Source organism: Tamandua tetradactyla, chromosome 1 (assembly GCF_023851605.1).
Source record: "Tamandua tetradactyla isolate mTamTet1 chromosome 1, mTamTet1.pri, whole genome shotgun sequence".
NCBI classification, from domain to species: Eukaryota; Metazoa; Chordata; class Mammalia; order Pilosa; family Myrmecophagidae; genus Tamandua; species Tamandua tetradactyla.
This window is the reverse complement of record NC_135327.1, coordinates 1,747,920-1,766,518: the sequence shown is the minus strand read 5'-3', so window position 1 is coordinate 1,766,518 and position 18,599 is coordinate 1,747,920.

Genomic DNA, 18,599 nt, shown 5'->3' with positions numbered 1-18,599 from the left:
TCAGATCCGGGCCTCACAGGTGCGTCACGGCTGCTGTGTGCCTGGAAGATGAGGGTGAGGCCGGCTGGAGCCAGCGCAGGACCCTTTGAGGAGGGCGAGCTGGTGGCCTGAAGGCCAAGGCTAGTGAGCTTCTGCACAGGCCGAGGTGCAGGCTGGAGGTGGGGCACTCGGAGGACGGCTCATGGGGCTAAGCCACGAAGCACCAAACCCCTCCAGGTCTTGGCCTCCCCAGACAGTGCCCTCTGGACTGACAGCCATTCTCCAGGCTCTCTAAGCACCAACGTCTCTCCCCATACCAGCCTCCTCGTTCTCAACCACTCGCCATACCTGGGCATATTTTCCCTTGATCAACCATCATCTTATTTTCATTCTTTTCCTCCCCACACACCAGTCCTAACTGTTGGCTACCAGCCGGGTTACCCAAACTCTCCTAGAATCGTAACAAACCCTGTATTTGTGCAGCTCTGGGCCCTGTGCCAAATGCCTCCCCTGGCATCATCCCAGTTTGTCTTCACAGAAACCTCAGGAAGGGACCAAGATGGGGTCATGGGGCCCATTTTAGAGGCAAAAGGACAAAGGAACCAGGATTTCAAGTGACCTTCCCAAGCTCACGCAATAAATGCTGATGTGTCTATTCAAATCTCCATTTTCTGAAAAATAAGCTTTTCATTTTGAAATAATTTTAGACTTGTGGGAAAGTTGCAAAGACGTTACAGGGAGTTCTGAGTTCTGTTTGCTCTTCGCCCAGCCTTCCCACAATGATGCACATGGCCACACCCTAAGACCTTGAGGATGTTGTTAAGGAGGAAACTTGAGACAGGGAGACTATTCTGTGTTAGCAGTTGGGCCCGGCATAGTTGAAGGGTCTCGCGAGAAGGAGGTTGTACAGGTAGGGTCAGAAAGAAGGTCAGAAATAGAGGTCAGAGAAGGGAGAGGAGGTTTCACCGCCGACCTTGGAGATGAGCTGAGGGGTACAGAGGCTGCAGAAGCTGGGAGGGCCAGGACACTGGTTCTCCCCCCGAGCTGCCCTAAGGGGCCAGCCCCCTGACAACTGGACTTTCCTTCAGGGAGATGGTGTGAGACTTCTGACCTCCAAATTGTAAGATGATGAACTTGCGTTGTCTTAAACTATTAAGTTTGTGGCCGTTTGTTAGTGACCAGCAGGAACAAATTCCTGCCATTGCGTTCACTCAACTCCCAATTCTATTGCCCCCACCAGCTTCCCACCCTTTCCTCTTTCTGCTCAGGACCCAGGCCACAGCCCATACCCGATTTAGACGTCGTGCCTCCCGTCTCCTCTGGCCTGGGGCAGTTTCTCGGTCTTTCCTTATTTTTTGTGACCTGGACAGTCTTAAGGGTTACTGGCCAGATGTCCCAGGGAACGCTCCCCAGTCTTGCTTGTCTGATGTTTTTCTCACAATTAGTCCGAGTTTATGAAATCTCTGTCTTCCGACCACCCTGCCCCAAGACTGCTGCCTTCTGTCCCCCGCTTCTGACACGTGCTTCCCAATTGTGCACCCTACTCGACAGTCACATGTTGGAAGGGTCATTCCACCCAGTATTGGCCAGTATGATACCCAAGGGTCACATTTAGGTGAATGTCTTCAGCTTGATGACCAATTCGTGATTTATTGACAATGTTTATCTATACAGGTTTTGGCAAATTTTTACAATTTGGAATAAGGGTTGTAACTTTAAATCAGAGCTATCTGAGACTTTGTCTCTAAATGTGGAGGAGGTTTTTAATTGGGTCTCTGTGTTGTTGTTTTGCTTTATAATTCACTGTGCATTGAATTAAATTGAAAAAGGTTTAAATTGAAAATACATCTTTCCAAGACCAGCACAGTCAGGTGGTGTGGCAGCTGTGGTGAGCGCTCAGCCTCCAGCCCACCTGCCTTTCAGCATTTTTCTGCATTGTAGAGGTAGAAAGCCAACACGTGCATTTCCCAGAGCCCCTTGCAGCTGCTGTCCGGAAGGCTGCTTAGCTTGGGCTGATCAGCTCTTGATGCCTCCTGCTCCTAGCATAAAGCAGTTCACATGTTCTGGCACAATAGGAAGCTTCTGTGACCTTAGCACACACCCACAGATGTGCTCATCACCCCCTAAAGGAGAAGCAGTTCCATCAAAAGGGCATTGTTCAAAAGTCAGTCTGCGTGTTCAATACATGTAAAATGCCCCATGCAGACATGTTTTCAGTGACTAATGACCAGAAATGTACCCGAGACAAAAACTTTGTTCCATCAAGTGAAATCTACACATATGCAAGTGGCCATATCCATGAGAACTGTTTGGCTGCACATGGCAGACACGCGACCCATAGTCTTAAACACACAGTGTGTGTGGGACATGGGGAGGGATGTCCTTTCACATTAGGTGTGCAGAGGCAGGCAGTTGCAGGTGTTGATGCTCAAAAATGGCATGAGGAACCTAGGCTTTTTCTATTCTCTGCCTTTCACTTGCCTTCCTTACCATTTTTGGGTGTGTGTGTGTGTGTGTGTGTGTGTATGTTTTAATTGGCCTCATGGTCACAAGATGGCTCCTGGAGCTCCAGGCATCACATCTATGTCCATGGCAAGAAGGAGAAAAGGCCAGCCTTAGTGTAGCCATCTCTTTTATCAAGGGCAAAAACCTTTTCCAGAAAGCTCCACAACCTACTTCCCCTTAGGTCTCATTAGCAAGAAGTAAGTCATGGGGCCATCCCTAGCTGTAACAGAGTCTGGGAAATTTAGGCATATGATTGTCACAGTTGGCTTAAATTAAACATGACCCAAGCATGCCTCTCTGAAACATGAAGTTTCTGTTAGCCTGTGAGAAGGGATAATGGTCAAAATAAGACGAAGCCAGTGAACATTTACTGAGCACCTTGTAGGCTAAACATTGTGTTGGACCTTCTAAGGGATTCAAAGAGGCATGGAAAACATCCCCACATCAGGTGCTCGCTGGGACCGTCTGTCATGAGGGCAGAACCCCAACTCACATGAACCAGGAAGGAAGGACCCTGTGGGCTCACCGAATGAAAAGGCTTCAGGAGCGGCTGGATGAAGGTGTTCATATGATTTCATCCAGAAAACCCCGCATCTGGTGACTTCCGGGAAGTTGGCCGAGGAGGGCGCCCCAGGACCCAGTCCTCCCCCAAACACCATCACACAGGCAGGAGCTGTCTGCAGTCCCAGCGGCCGGAGCACTGCCCAGCACCCAGGACAGAGTGGGAGGAAGAAGCTGGGGAACTACGGTGAAGAGTTGGGAATTGCTCTTTCCTGGCGGCAGCTACTGGCACCCATTGCCCACTCTCACAGCAGGCCGCGGCGGGTCCAGCCTCGGCCAGCTGCTATGGACAGAAAGGGACATAAAATCCACTTCCCCAAGAACAGGGGCGTGCGTGGCCGATGAGGCAGCCACGTTTCCACCCACCGCGGACAGCACTCAGAGGTGGGGAACTACAGCAATGGGCCGCCCCGTGTCAGGGGACTCAGCCGGATGCCAGGACAGTGCAGCTTTGGTGAGCCCATGGAGAAGATTTAGGCACCCGGCCTGACCCCTCCCCAGGACGCTCTGGAGCAGGTCTGAACCCCCTCCTGGGCCCCTGGCCCTGGTGTGGCTTAGAAAAACAGAGTCCCAGGTGACTGTCCTCCTGGGTGACCCTTGTTCTGGGTGACCCTTGTCCAGGGTGATGTCCTCCCGGGTGACGTCCCATGCCGAAGCAATGTGAGACAAGGAAAGGAGTGTTAAGAGCTACAGAGGTGGATAGTGGACAAAGGCCTGCAGGCTTCATATCCCCAGGGCAGAGAGGCCTGTCCCCAGGGAAGCAGAGGGGCCACCAACGTCCTGTGCACAGGGGACAACCAGCAAGCTCAAGCCCAGGGCGAGACAGACAGGGCAACGCTGTTCACTGCAGTCCCCCGGCAGGCCTTCCTGAAGGAGGGCTGAAGAGGTATAAAATGAGCACCAGCTGGTGACAAAACCAGGAAATGGAAGTCCAGGAAGTGAATTCTAGCATTAACATTTTGAAATATTAAATTGTACAGTGTGTGGGGTGCAGTGTTAGAGGGGGTTGGTTCAGTTCCTGGCCCATGCACCCTCCAAAAAGTAAATAAATAAAATAAAATGTGCAGTGTGCAACAAAAGAGTACAAGACAAAGAAACAGGAAATGATGGCTCCTCCAAAGGAAGAGAATAAAAATACAGAAAACACCAATGAACACGAGAATGCAGACATAACAAACAAAGCTTTAAAAAAAAACAATGTTAAAAGTCCTTAAGGAGGTGAAGGAAAATACAGAGAAAGAACTACAGAATGTTAGGAAAACAATGAATTTACAATGTGAGAGTCTAAGTAAAGAGATGGAAAATTCAAAAAGGAAACAAACGGAACTCCTGGACTTGAAGACCACAATTACAAATGGAAAATGCCCAGGAGGGTTCGAAGAACAGAATGGAGCTGCCAGGAAAAAGAATCAGTGAACTTGAGGAAAGATACTTGAAATGAGTCAGCAGGAGGAGAAGAAAGGAAAAAGGAACACTGAAAGCAAAAATAGCCGAGGGCAGCTGTGGGTCACCAATAGTCACATTATGGGATTCCTTGAAAGAGAAGAAGGAGAGAAAGGGAGAGAAGAAATAGTCAAAGAAGGAATGTCTGAGAACTTCCCAAACTTAGCAAAAAAGACATGAATATGCACGTCAAGAAGCTCAGAGACCACCAAACAGGATAAACACGAAGAGATATACACCCCAACATACGCTGATTGTGTGATCACATGCAAAAGACAAGGAAAGAGTTCTGAAAGCTGGAAGAGAAAAGCAGCCTGTTACCTCCAAGGGAATCTCAACAAGCGTGAGTGCTGACTTCTTATAGAAATGGAGGCAAGAAAGCAGTGGGATGAAATACTTAAAGTGCTAAAGGAGAACAACTGCCAGCTGAGAAGTTTACAAACAGAGAGAAGCTCTTTCAGAAATGGGGGAAAGGGCTGGCCACAGTGGCTCAGTGGCAGAGTTCTCGCCTGCCATGACCCGGGTTCGATTCTCAGTGCCTGCCCATGCCAAAAAAAAAAAAAAAAAAGAGGGAGAGATTAAGACATTCTCAGAAAAACAAAAATTGAGGGAACATGTCAACACTAGACCTGCTCTACAAGCAATGCTAAAGAGGCTGAAAGGAAAGAACACTAGATAGTGGCTCAAAGCACCATAAAGAAATAAAAGCCTAAGGTAAAGTTAACCATTCAGGTAATTATAAATACCGAGGTTATTGTAGTGTAGTGTTTGGTTTGGAACTTCATGTACTTCCTACAGGTGCTAAAATACAAATGCATAAAAAATAATGATAAATCTAGGTTTTCAGACATCCAATGTTCAAAAATATAAGCGGTAACAAGTACAAAAAAATTGTGAGGGACAGAGAGATATAGGAAAAGTATATGTGCATGATACTGAAGCTAATTTGGCATCAAACCAAATATTTTTATATGTTTAAAATGTTAAATTTTAACCCTAAGCTGTCTGTTTTACCCGCTGGCGTTACCTGTCCTGCAAATTGCAGAATTCAGATCTCTTTCTTTTCCCTCATCAATGCTAAGCTTTTTGATCCTCGTTTCAGAGAATCTGAAAGCAAGAGAGGGGAATGGCTCCATGAGTTCTCGTACTCCCCAGATCAGCCTCTCTCCTCACACAAACCTGTCTGGAGCTGGTGAAAGATTAGGTTATTGTCAGGACAATTCCCACTTCCATGGTCCCGCCTTCCCCAGGCCACCACTTGGGGAACATATGTCCTGTCTTGTTGGTGTTGGGCTTGAGCTTGTGACATGCTTTGATCGGTGGAATGTGCGTGGAAGTGACAGTGCCCTGCTTGGAGTCCCCAGAGACTGTATTCCCCTTGCCCTCTGGAAGCTCCTGATTTGACCCACGAGAAGAACAAACCCCTCTCATCCTGGAGAAAGGATGGTTTGTTATGCAGCCAACACTGACAGATACAGTTTAGAGTTGTTCCAGGGTCAGTGAAACAGTGGTGGTCACGAGCATCAGTGGTATCGCGATAGAGACACTGAGTCAGGGCCTTGGTTTGACCTTGACGGGTTCTTATACCAATCAGCTTGTGATCCGAGACATTTAACCTCCGTGCTTCCTTGGTTTCCTCATCTGATAAATGGGTAGTCACCCCTTCTCATGGGGCTATTTTGCGAATTAACTAAAATGTTGAATTGGAACTGCCTGAGGTTTGGTAGGTGACAGTGCCTTGGTTTTCTTTTCTCTCCTATTTTTTCTTTTCAAGTCTTGCCAAACTGTTGAGTATTGAGGGTGGCAGTATGAGTCTCTGTGCCACCAGAAGTTCTCAGTGATGGCCTACAGGTTTAGAGAGAGCTCTGAGTATACAACCTTGGCCCAAGGACCACCCAAGTGGACTTGCTAGCCTGGTGGGGTGGCTTTGGGCAAACTTCCTAATCTTTAGCTACTACAGCTGCTCAGCAGTGTAGGATGTGGTAGGCGGGAGGACGACCCAGCAGGATGGCCTGGGAGGACAGCTCAGGAGGACGGCTTGGGAGGATGGCTCGGGAGGATGGCCTGAGAGGATGGCTCCAGAGGATGGCTCTGGAGGATGGCCTGGGAGGATGGCCTGGGAGGACAGCCTGGGCAGGCAGCCCCCGTAGGCAGCCAGTGCCCTAGGACAGCCAGCTGTACTCAGGCCCCCCTGCTGTGCATCTGCAGTCTCAGCAGCTCCCACCCCACCTCGATGCCCTCTCTGTCTGGTCTAAGGTGGGACCTTGAATCACCGGCAGCAGAACCTCTTTGTAGGAAGTTGTGCTTTAGAGTTCAGACTCCCGGGCCCTGCTCAGTGCCCTGGAGTTGGGCCTGGGACCTGCAAGGTGGCAGCATCCTAGGGAGCCTCTGGGCAGTGACCGTGCCATGTGCTGACCAGGACTCAGTCCCTGAAGGGCTTCTGGGTTCCTTCCCTGCTCCCCTTAACTCCTGGGGGACTGGCCAGCCTGCAGTGGGCATGGGTGTTTCTTGCTCTCTGCTGCTCTTGGGAACCGAAGCCCACTGGCTGGGCTGGGGAAGGAAGCGCAGCCGGGCTAGCCCCTGGGTGTGAGCCGACACCGGCCTTTGGCAGAGCCGGGCTGGGTGGTCTTCAGTAACGAGCCGCTCAGCCCCATCTCACCCTGTTGGCTTATCGTGTTTACCTACTGCTTTCCTTTAAGTGAGCTCACTTTAGAACCCTAAATATGATGATGTCACGCCCATCACCTGCCTCTCGTCTAGGTGGACCTGGGGCAGCAAACCCTGGCCTGGGACGTCCACGCCCCGCAGTGCCGGCTGTTGGGGCTGTTGAGATGCAGCTGTCGCTTCCACTGTGGATCAAATGGTGCCCCCCCCAAAACATGTCCCCATGGGCATGCCTGGCCCCTTGGACACCACAGCAGGGCTTTGAGGGTGTGGCTGGCTCAGTGAGTCTGCCCTGAGTTCAGTGGGACCTCATTCACTGAGACCGGGGTCCTAGACGAAGAGAGCGCGTGGACAGAGGAGAGCCCAGGGTTCACCTGAGGTGGAGCATGGATGCTGCGGCTGCATGCCAGGGACTGGGCCAGAAGAAGCCAGCAAAGCTTCTGCCCCGAGCCCTTGACACCCTGATTTCAGACTTGTGGCCTGCAGAGCTCCAGCGCTATGAAAAATGCATCTCTGGTGGATCATGTTCCGGCTTCCCAAGGGCACTGGACACTGAAGAGGAGGAAGGGGAGCTCGAGGAAGTTTAAGGCCTGAGAGCCGCCTGTGGTCAAACCTGCCTGGTCTCTGGATTGCCCACTTCCTCGCTGTGACTCTGCAGGCAGCACTGCAACGCGCTGCCTCCACTGCCCCATCTGCGAAGCAGCACGTAGCTCTAGGAATGGTAACCTGCGGAAGCATCTAGAGTGCCACGTGGAGTGCCGTCAGGGCCTACTGTGTCTCCACATTGCTGTCATGACTGCGATGCAAACTGATGCCTGCCTTGTCCTGGGTAAGTAGCTGCAGCCGCACACACTCAGTTTCCCCGTCTGCAATGTGGGATGAGCAGTTAAACCATGCAGTGAAGGGTGCGCCTGGGGCGGCATTGTCCACAGCCTTCAGAGGCGTTGGGAGGCCTCGGGTCTCTGACATGAGGAGAAGGCTGACGGAGGGCTGCAGGCTTGATGCCACACCTATGTCCGCACTGACAGGTGTGGCCCTTAGGCTGCTGACCAGACCGAGTGGACACCAGTACCGTTTGAGCTATACCGGGGGACGTTACCACCATCTCCCTTTACAAACCAGTTTTTAATACCGTGCTGCAGAGGGCGCAGCTTTTCCTTTGGAGAAGGGAATTCTCCCTTTGGTTCATAGCTGGCTGGGAGCTAGACCTGAAGGAGGGAACCCCGTCTAGGGTTGCGCCAGGGAAGCAGAACCAGCGGGGGGTACACACTAAAGGATTCACTGCAAGAAACTGGCCCACCTGGAGTGGGGCCGCGCGGCAGGTCTGCAGTCGTGGGCAGGCCGGGATGCCGGGCCAGGTGCAGAGCTGCTTCCTCCTCTGGGAAGCCTCACCTCGGCTCAGCTCTTACAACCCGGCACTGGGCTGAAGCAGCCCCAGGCCCCCGGCCCCGCGCCCAATCCTATCCCCAGCCCACAGACCCGCCGCCAATTTCTAGGGCAGCTCCCCTATGTTGCAGCACTGACTACACCTACGGGATGCCTTTCCCAGCAGCAGTCAGCTTAGGGGTTGGCTGTGTACCTGGGGCCGTGGCCTGGCCAAGGTGACACACAAATCTGAATATCACGGGCTGTAAGGAGGAGGGAAAGGCAGGAAAAGCCAACCGGCTGGGGCCTTGTGCCAGGTGGCCCAGCAGGAGAGTTGAGCCTGACAGGTTACTTAAGAAATTCTGGCCCATTTCTCCATCTTGTGTATCCACAGTTGTACAGGGGATGTAAGATGTGCTGAGTTCTTTGCCCCAGTGCAACATGGTATGGAAACCTGGCTGTAGAGGTGTGCTGTGCGACCCGGAGGGGTCTGAGGGAGAATTCTCACCAGCTGAACTCGTCTCTACACGAGCACATTGGTGAGGACGTGCAGGGCAGAACTCCCTTCTCTCCGTCCACACCCCTGAGTGGTGCCCCCGTAAGGCCCCTACCAGCCCAGGGTCAGGAGCTGATCAGTGGAGACAGACTGCCCGCAGCTGGTGGCTTGAGCGTGCTGGGATGGGGTCAGACAGTCCACAGGTTTGGTGCAGAGGGGTTCGGGCCGCTGCTGTCTACCTGGTCCCTCTGCTCAGCTCCCACTCGGGCTCTGCAAACCCCCTGCCTGCCCTGCTGCTCGCCACACACTCCCATTTTCCTGCCTTTTACACCGGTATGAGCAGTTCTTTCCTCTTAGCAATCAGGAGATTGCCTTCCTCATCCCTCAGCATTCTATCAAATGCATGGACTTTCGTCTGAAAGGCTCTGTCTCTCCCCCAAGTATGGTATCTGAGTTGCAAAATCCAGGAGCTGGTTCCTGAGTAAGGTAAACGTAGTTACCGTGTGGCCCAGCAGCAGAGCGCTGGATGTGTGCCTTCATGGGCGTACACGGGCATTCACGAGAGAGCCTGAGAATGATCACAGTGGCCTCAGGGTAAACAAATAGAAGCAATGCAGGTGGCCTTCAGCTGAGGAAGAGAACCAGATTGGCTGGATCCTTACAATGAGAGCTCTAGCAATGCAAAGGGGTGAAGTTTGATACATGACACCACATGGGTAAGCCTGGAAAACATGCTGAAGTTAGGTTGGACACTGAAGGGCATAGGCTGAATGATCCCATTCGTGTGAAGTGGAGACGAAGCAGGCTTGACCCTCTGTGGGTAATTGAATAGGCAAATCATAGCATGTTGCTGGGGCTGGGAGGGGGAGGGAGTGACTGCTGGTGGATGAGGGTTTCCATCTAGGGCAGAGGTTCTGAGCTAGATGGTGGTGATGGCTGCACAATGTTGCTAATGGTAAATATCCTACGTTGGGTATTTGCTGCAATGGAAAAAGCCAATCCCTTTAAGGCCAGGAAAGGACTTCTTTCCCATCTCTTCTCATTGTCAGCTCTTCCTGGAAGCCCTGAACCTGGAATGCTCTGCCATCTGAAAGTGAGAAGAAGCATCATTAAAGGACATTATCCAACCACAACTGGCTTGGCCTTCGCCTGCTGCTGCTGTTGCAAACTTCTCTTTTTTTAACGAGCTTTTAAGCACCAGAATAGCTTCCTGGGTGGCTGTGGCCACCTGGACAGGGGGCTGCAATGCAGAGACTTGTGTCTCCATGGCAGCCAGCCCAGCCCTGGTCCAAAGGGCTGCAGATGTGGGTGTCTGTGGAATGGGTAAACGATGAGTGAAGAGCAGGTGTGTGCCTGGAGCTGTATGTGCCACAGGGCCCTTCTCTCAGAAGGTTTAGGGTGCTTCCTTTGCGCTGCCCGTTTGGGGCTGGGTTATGGGGGGACTTTTTTTTTTTTTTTTTACTTCCCCTCTCTCCCCAGAAAGGAAGAGGCTCCAAGGTCGACTCTGGCAAGATAAGTTGTAGCACCTGCTTATTTGTGCTGCTTAAAGGGCTCTTGGTGAGTCGGAGGTTGACTTTATCTGGAAACCTCAGCTCACCCCTTTCAGGCTCTCTTACAGAAGGTTCCAGCTGAAGGGCTGGGCCATGTGCCTGGAGAAAGGGGGCAGTAGTTCAGAGTCGGTGGCCCTGTGGGCCGAGCTGTGGGTGGGTCTGGGAAGGACAAGTCACCTTGCCCAGCCTCGGCTTTCCTATCTATAAATGGGGACTTGTCACGCCATCGTGGGGATTAAATTGGACAATGAGCACAGCTCCCTTATCCTGTGGCCAGATGCACCGTGAGCGCTCATCCGTGTTCGACTTGCTGCTGGGGATGGGGGGACATGGCAAGCCCCAGTCCCTCCCAGGGCCACTGTGTGCAGCTGGCACCGCTCCCCCAGTTTGCAGGTAAGGAAACTTCTGGAGTCAGAACTCCATGTGCTCAGACCCAGGATAGGCGAGCTTTAAGGGGGGTGATCAGCTATGGGTGGGGGGAGGGAGCGTGATGAAGGATGAAGCTAGAGGGCAGCTGGGACAGGTCCTGGACACAGAGTGGCCACGGGAGGGGCAGGGGGGTGGGACTGGTCTGCTCAGAGCGTGTCGGATCCTGCTGGATGCTCGGAAGGATGAGGTAGAAATTCCAGCTCAGTAGTGGCTGTAAGGACGGCGAAAGATGTGGACGGACAGTCAGACCGGGAGCAGGCTTCTACCAGGGTTGTGGGCCTTGAAGGAATTTCTCTGGCTAGATGTCAGTCACCATCTTTGAGACTTTGGTAGACTTCACTTTTGGGGGAAACCCTCTTGTTTGGCTTTGGGTTTTTTTGGTTAAAGTCTTAGCAGTTCTGCGTACTTGTGCTCCAGTTTCTGGAGAGGAGGTCTCGTGCGAGTACCAGAGGCCCCTTCACTGAGACCGACAGTTCACCCGGCCGCCTGCTGCTGGGGAGGTCAGTGCACCATGAAGGGCTCTGAGGAACCACGAGGCTAAGTGTATTGGTTTTCTGCTGCCTAACAAGCAAGGTCTTGATTTGCAGCTGCTGAAATTGTAAGCTGTCCATCAGCTCAGAGTTTCTCTAGGCCAGAAGTCTGGTACAGCTCGGCCCGCTCCGTGCTCAGGGGCTTACGAAGCTAAAACCAAGGTATTAGCCATGTTGTGGCCTCATTTATCGCTTGGGTGGTCCTCCAGGTTCACGTGGCTGTGGCGGAATTGAGTTCTTTGCGACTGTAAAATTGAGGCTGCTGCTTCCTCCTGCAGGGCCTTCCACCTTCCCTGCCGTGTGGTCCTCTCCACCTTCAAGCAGCTGTGGAGAACTTCGCATGCACTGAACCCAACTCGTGCTTCAAACCTCTGCCTTCAGCTCTCTCAGCCTCCAGACCCAGAGTGGAGGGCTCCTGTGATTGCATCCTTTCCTCTGGGTCATCCCGCCGATTTGAGGTCAGCAGACATGGACCTTAATTACATCTGCAAAACCCTCCCAGCAGCACCTAGCTCCATGCCTAAAGAGCTAGGAGAGGGCTCGTGTACCCCAGGGATGAAAGCTTAGGGGCCGCTGTAGAATTCTGCCTCTGCCTTGATAACTACTTGAGCTACACATTTAGAAGAGATGGCACTGAGGTCTCCACCCGGGCAGCCGCTGCCATTCTCCCTTTGCTGCTCACCATACACCTTCAGCAGGTGTGAAACCAAATGCCAAGAGGCGACAGAGACTTGTGCAACTGGGAGATAGGGACATTGTCTTTTCAGAACTGAAAAACAAAAATCCTAAACAAAGAGAATTCCAAATTATAACTGACCTTTACATCTATTCTTTCATAATAAATTTCCAGCATTTCATACATGTTTTTTACACTTGTGCTTTTCCTTCCCAAGAGAGCACCCAGCTTGCATCACATGAGTGTCTGAAGTAGCGCTTTGCATTTTCCAGCAGCCTCCTGACTTCTATCTTTGTCTCAATTATGGAGCAAGTGTGCGTAAGCTTACCACCAGTATAAGAACCTTCAATTTTTAAGTTTTCTATTCAGTCTTATGATGCAGTACAGGAAAAATGCAATAGTATATTTAACTACTGAGTCAAACCTTGACGGCAGTGCTGGTGAAATGGGGGCGTGCACTGGCAGGGGGCCACCACACAGTAATTCAAAACATCTGTGCCGTACTGTACCAAATCCGTATTGCAGGGCCTAGGGGAGGCCAGCAGGTGGTCAGTGTACACTGAGCTTTCCCAGTTTTAAGATGTGTCGTAGATATAAAATATGTTGGTGGGGGAAAAAAGGAAATGCTGCCAAAATTAAATGTAAGACTGGAAGATTCATTCTTGTCTGTAAGATGTGGAAGTGCCAGGGCTGTGGAGGAAGTGGCTCTGAGGCACGAGGCAATGTGGCCATCAGTTTCCGTGCAGGTTTTTGCATCCTGGTGGTCATGCAGGTGGGCCTGAGGTGAGCGGCTGCAGTGCAAGTTACTTTTTTTCTGATCAGAAGGTGTTTGGCAATATTGCCAGACACTTTTGTTTGCTATAACTTGAGAGGGAGGTGCCCCTGGCCTTCAGGGGATACCGGCCAGGGATGCTGCTATACATCCTGTAATGCGCAGGTGCCCCTTCCTTACCCACCAAGATCTGACACCAGGGGTCAGTAGGGCTGAGATGGGGAAATCCTGCCACGGCACAGGCCCCATCCCTGGAAGCCATTCCCTTGGCCATCCCTGCATCTCCTGTCCCCCCCCCTCCTCTCTCACCAACCCCTGATTTTTATCATTTACCCTCTTCTGCATGGCCATTTTTTTTAGAGGAGGGTCAGCCGTACTCTGCCCCTGGAAGTGGGCCAGGTTAAGCCACTCATGACAGTCCTATCCCCCTGACAGCTCTTGGTCATGTGACATAAATCTAGCCAACTGCTTGAGATGGGAAGCTTGCTAAGGGATTTTGAAAAAGACTTCTTCATTTCTAAAACTTCTCTTCCTTCATATTTGTCATTCTGAATGTGATGGCCGGAGCTGGGCAGCCACTTTGGAGTCCTGGGGAATCAAGTCTGATGACAAAGCCAACATTCAAAGAATGACTGAGTGGGAGGAGGGGAAGGCCCTGGGCCCTGGCTCTAATCCACATGTCAAACCTGTGATTTTATAGGTACTGTACAGTTCTACTTTCAACATTTAAGCAAAACAGATGCCATTTCCAAGAAAAATAGGTAAATAATATTTTTGATATGGGAAAACTGGTAATCGTGGTATGCTTAAAGACTGAAGTTTGCCTGGGCTAAATTGGCTTGCCCTGTGGAGTAGGTCCACAGGAGAGGATTGGAGGCTGATCACAGCTGAGCCTACCCAGATGCACACTTTCCTGGCATAAGTATGTGATGCACGAAGTCATCTACACAGGTCAGTAGGGCAGCTGTCTTTCCTGAACAGGTCGCACCAGGTCTTAGAGATGCTAAGTGGGGGTTTCCAGCCTCTTCTCTACCCATAGCACCTGGAAACACCAGCATGGTTATGTTATGCATCCAGCCTCTTCCCATTTAGAGGCAGTCACCGAGGAAAACTCATGGACGTTGAAACCAGGCCTGGCTTGAAACCCCAGTTCTACCACCCATCAGCCTTGCGGCCCTTGGTTCACCCTCACTGAGCCTTGCTGACCTCACCTGTATGGGCTTGCAGGGAGAAGGTGACTGTCCATCTGCCTGTACACAGTAGCTGTGCAGTAAGTGTTCCTTTTCTTTTTTTATCTTGGGGTATTAGAAACTCCAATGATGAAAGTAGTAGCTAGGGGATTCTCAGCTTCCAGACAGCCTGTGCACATCGGTGTGGCTGATTAAAAACGAGCCTCGGAGTGAGTCTTGCTCCTCTCTTGTACAGGACTCCCGCTCGCCCTCTGTGTGGAGATCTGGCCCCAGCAGGCCTGTAGTGCCTGGCCCAGCAGATTGCCCATGCCCACCCCTGCTCGTCTTGCAGGTCACACGCAGCTGAGTTCTGGGCTGCCTGCTCGTTGTGTTTGGACTTGCAGGAAGTGTGCAAGGTGGTGTGGTGAGACATTGTGTGTGGAAGCTGCTGTTGACCTGCTAAAAGCAGGTTTCACTGTCTGGCCACGGGAAACAGTGGGGGATGGGGGTGTTTATTCCCTGAGCTTGCTCTCTGCAGAATCGCCCTGTTGTCCATGGCCCATGAGCCAAGGTCAGAGCTGCTGGCGGGTGACCTTGCCCTAGGGCTCTTCCCACCCCTCCTCAGCTCAGGGCATCCCCTGAGCCTCGCCCAGCCCCGTGCTCACCTTTGCAAACACTTCCCTTATTGAATACTTTTCCAATTACCCGGTCGGAGGGTGTCGTCGTCTCCTGCTGGGCCTGTGACCTGCCTGCTGCCCTGTGTGCCCAAGGTGGACTTTGCTGGGGCTGACTGTGGTCGTTTGGGTGTGTCCCAGAGTTGGTCATTCTGGCAGCACTTGCATTATGTGTGTTATTTCTGCATTCCATCCAAGGACTCGCCTCAAATCACTTTACTTTGAGAAGGAACAGCTACAACACAAGGAAATCCCTCATTTGGGCTAACTATTTTCTAACATATTACAATCTACACAAATAAGATTTTGGTTTGCATCTAGTTTTTCGTCAGTGACATATGAGCAGGCCCTTGGGAGCTGCTGTGGAGCACAGCGTCACCACGATAACCTGCCAGGCAGGTGCTGCCCCATCTCTCTGCTGAGCTCATTCACCAGGAAGGGTGGCCCTGCATTAGCATCCCGAGGCTGATGCTTTGGCCTTGGGCAGTGGGTCTCCTGGTGGAAATGGGGGTGGGGGCAGTGCTACAGGTGCCTGGTAGGAGGGGCCAAAGCACGATGGCTAGTCTACAGGGCTGGGCAGAGGTATTCTCTCCTCAGAGCCAAGGGGTGGCCATGGCTGCCAGCCCTGAGGCCTCTGTACAGGCAGGGGAGTGTGCAGCTCTCAAAATAGGAATAGCAGGATGAGTCCAAGAAGAGGGAAACACCTCTAAGGACCCTTTCAGAGCATGTAGGCAAGAGCACCCATGAAAATGGGGGGTCTGAGTCAGCTCTGGGCTGGCTGCGTTGGAGGAGTGTGGGAGATGCGCTGGTAACCTGGGTCGGCCTCGGCAGTTTTACTGCCAGCCGTACAGAGGCTGCATCACCTGGGGATAGACTCAGTCTCACCTGGGGTCTCAGGTCAGGGAGCACCTGGCTGGGGGGTTCGTTCCCAATGTGAACCATCCTAGTCTTGGGGTAACAGCCACATGCAGTCCTGGCCCACCCAGTGGCGGACCCCCTGAGGGCATGGTGTAATGGTGGGATGCCTGCCAGCCGGCCCCTCAGACACACGGGGCACCACGGGTGCTGGGCTTTCATAGCAGGGAAGGTGGTACCTGGTTCTTGCTCAACTCTGTCCTTCCCTTGCTTGGACACGTGTCCTTGGGCACGTGGCTTCCCCTTTCTGCATCCGTTTCCCCTCTGCCAGGTCTCGGATGAACTGAGTCCAGGTGGGCCTTGCAAGCTCTGGGTTTCTGTGAGGTTTCGTTGCCAAGGCTAATGTCACCACTTGGGCAAGTAACCCCAGATTCTTCATCTGTCAAAGTGGTAAAATAATAGATCCTCAACTACCCGAGTATTGAAAGGATTAAACGGTACTTTGCATGTGTGTATCAGAGTGCCTAGAGCATGTGTTAGCTACTTGTGTTTTCCTATAAAATTCATTCAATGAGTAGGTGCCAATTTGAATCTGTTGTGAACCCCAGAAACGCCAAGTTCTTTACTCCTCATTCAATATTGCTGGGTGGGAGCATTTGCATTGTTCCCTTGGAGATGGGACCCACCCAGTTGTGGGTGGTAAGTTTTGATTAGATGGTTTCCATGGAGATTTGTCTCCACCCATTCAAGGCGGGGTTGTTTACTGGAGCCCCTTAAGAGGGACCCATTTTTTAAAAAGCTTTCTTTCTTTTTTTTTTGCATGGGGAGACACTGGGAATCGAACCCGGGTCTCCAGCATGGCAGGCAAGAACTTTGCCAACTGAGCCACTGTGGCCCTGAAAAAGCCTTAGAGCCCAAGCAGACAGAGACTTTTGGAGATGAAGAAGGAAAATGCCCCAGGGGAAGCTTCATGAAACTAGAAACCTGGAGAGAAAGCTAGCAGAAGTCGCCATGTGCCCTTCCAGCTGAAAGAGGAACCCTGAACTTTATCAGCTGTTCTTGAGTGAAGGTGGCCTCTTGTTGGTGCCTTAATTTGGACATTTTCATGCCCTTAAAACTGTAGGCATGCAACTTGATAGATTTCTTTTTCTAAAAGCCATTCTGTTTCTGGTGTCTCCCATTCTGGCAGCTAGCATACCAGAACAAAGTATTTACAGCATGACTGTTATATACATGTACATGTGTACATATGTGTCATGGGCCTATATATCAAGACATCTAGGAATTGGGAACACCCATCATGGACTAACTATAATTTAAAAACTCAGTGAATTGAAGTCGAGAGCATGGGATACCAGGTTGGGGTCTACTATAAAGGGTCCTAGATGGTAGGTCTTACAGCAGTCACATATATTCAGGAGGTGTAGCTGTTAATTATAAATTCTCAGATACTGAGCAATTTGTATATGGTCATTCCCTGAAACTTCAGGTATTTACGTGACACCTGAGACTCAAAGTTAGAGCTCTGAAGCTATGAAAGTCAGCGTTACCCCATTGAGCAACTATTTAAAAAGCTGAAAAAGTGATCAGACTACATCTAGAGACATGAATCTAGCTGATCTGGATGGGACGAAGGCAAATCAGAATACAGAGTAAAGGATGATATGGCTGATATTTTCAAACTTCAATCTGTGTGAGATCAAAGGGAGAGATGTTTATTCAGTGCAAACTTTATATTGTTGGTAGTATTTTATCTAATTTAATTTGTATGGTCAGTTTATTTGAACACCATAATTACATAATAACATGAAATCTTGATTAGGGTGTGAGATCTTATTGGTTTGCACAGGTTAGTGTGATGCCCCAATATATCCCAGAGAATAAAAAAGTATTTGCGAAGTACCTTGGGGGATGGGGAGAAAGGAGAAAATATTAAACTTTCCCATCTGTGAAAGTTTGATATTCTTGCACACAGTGGCGACAACCAATCCAATAGGCTGAGCCCTTGATCTTGGGGTTTGCCCCATGAGACTTATTCTTGCAAAGGAGATGCTAAGTCTACTTATAATTATGCTTAAGAGTCACCCCCAGAGAACCTCTTTTGTTGCTCAGATGTGGCCTCTCTCTCTAAGGCAACTTGGCAGGTGAACTTACTGCCCTCCCCACTATGTGGGACATAACTCCCAGGGGTGTAAATCTCCCTGGCAACATGGGACAGGTCTCCTGGTGATGAGTCAGGACTTGGCATCAAGGAATTGAAAAAGCCTGCTTGACCAAAAGGGTGAAGAGAGAAATGAAACAAAATAAAGTGTCAGTGGGGCTGAGAGATTTCAAACAGAGTCAAGAGGTTATCCTGGAGGTTATTCTTACGCATTATATAGGTATACCTTTTCAATTTATGGTGTATTGGAGTGGCTGGAGGGAAATACCTGAAACTGTTGAACTTGATTCTTGAAGATTATTGTATAATTTTTACAATGTGACTGTGTGATTGCGAAAACCTTGCGTGTGATGTTCCCTTTATCCAGGGTATGGAGATGAGAAAAAAATGATTAAAAGATTAATAATAGGGGGAGATAAAGGGTAAAATTGGGTAGATTCAGATACTGTAGGTCAATGAGATAGATGGGTAAGGAGTAAAGGGCATGCAGGATTAGCCACTTCAAACAAGAACTGTGAAAGATTAAGGGTGTCCTTTGGCAAAATTGATCCACCCTTGAAATGAGCCACTTTATAAGATGACTTAAAACCAAATCTAAAGTAAAGGACATTGTGTTCTGCCACCAGAAATTGGGGGTGAGGAATTATTCGGAAAGAAAATAACCCATGCTGGATCCATTCATTCTGTGTTCACTCTAAGAATTTAGCATATGTTAATTGAAAGATTTTTAAACTGTTAATATTTTGTGTCTCAAAATAAAGCATAATTTT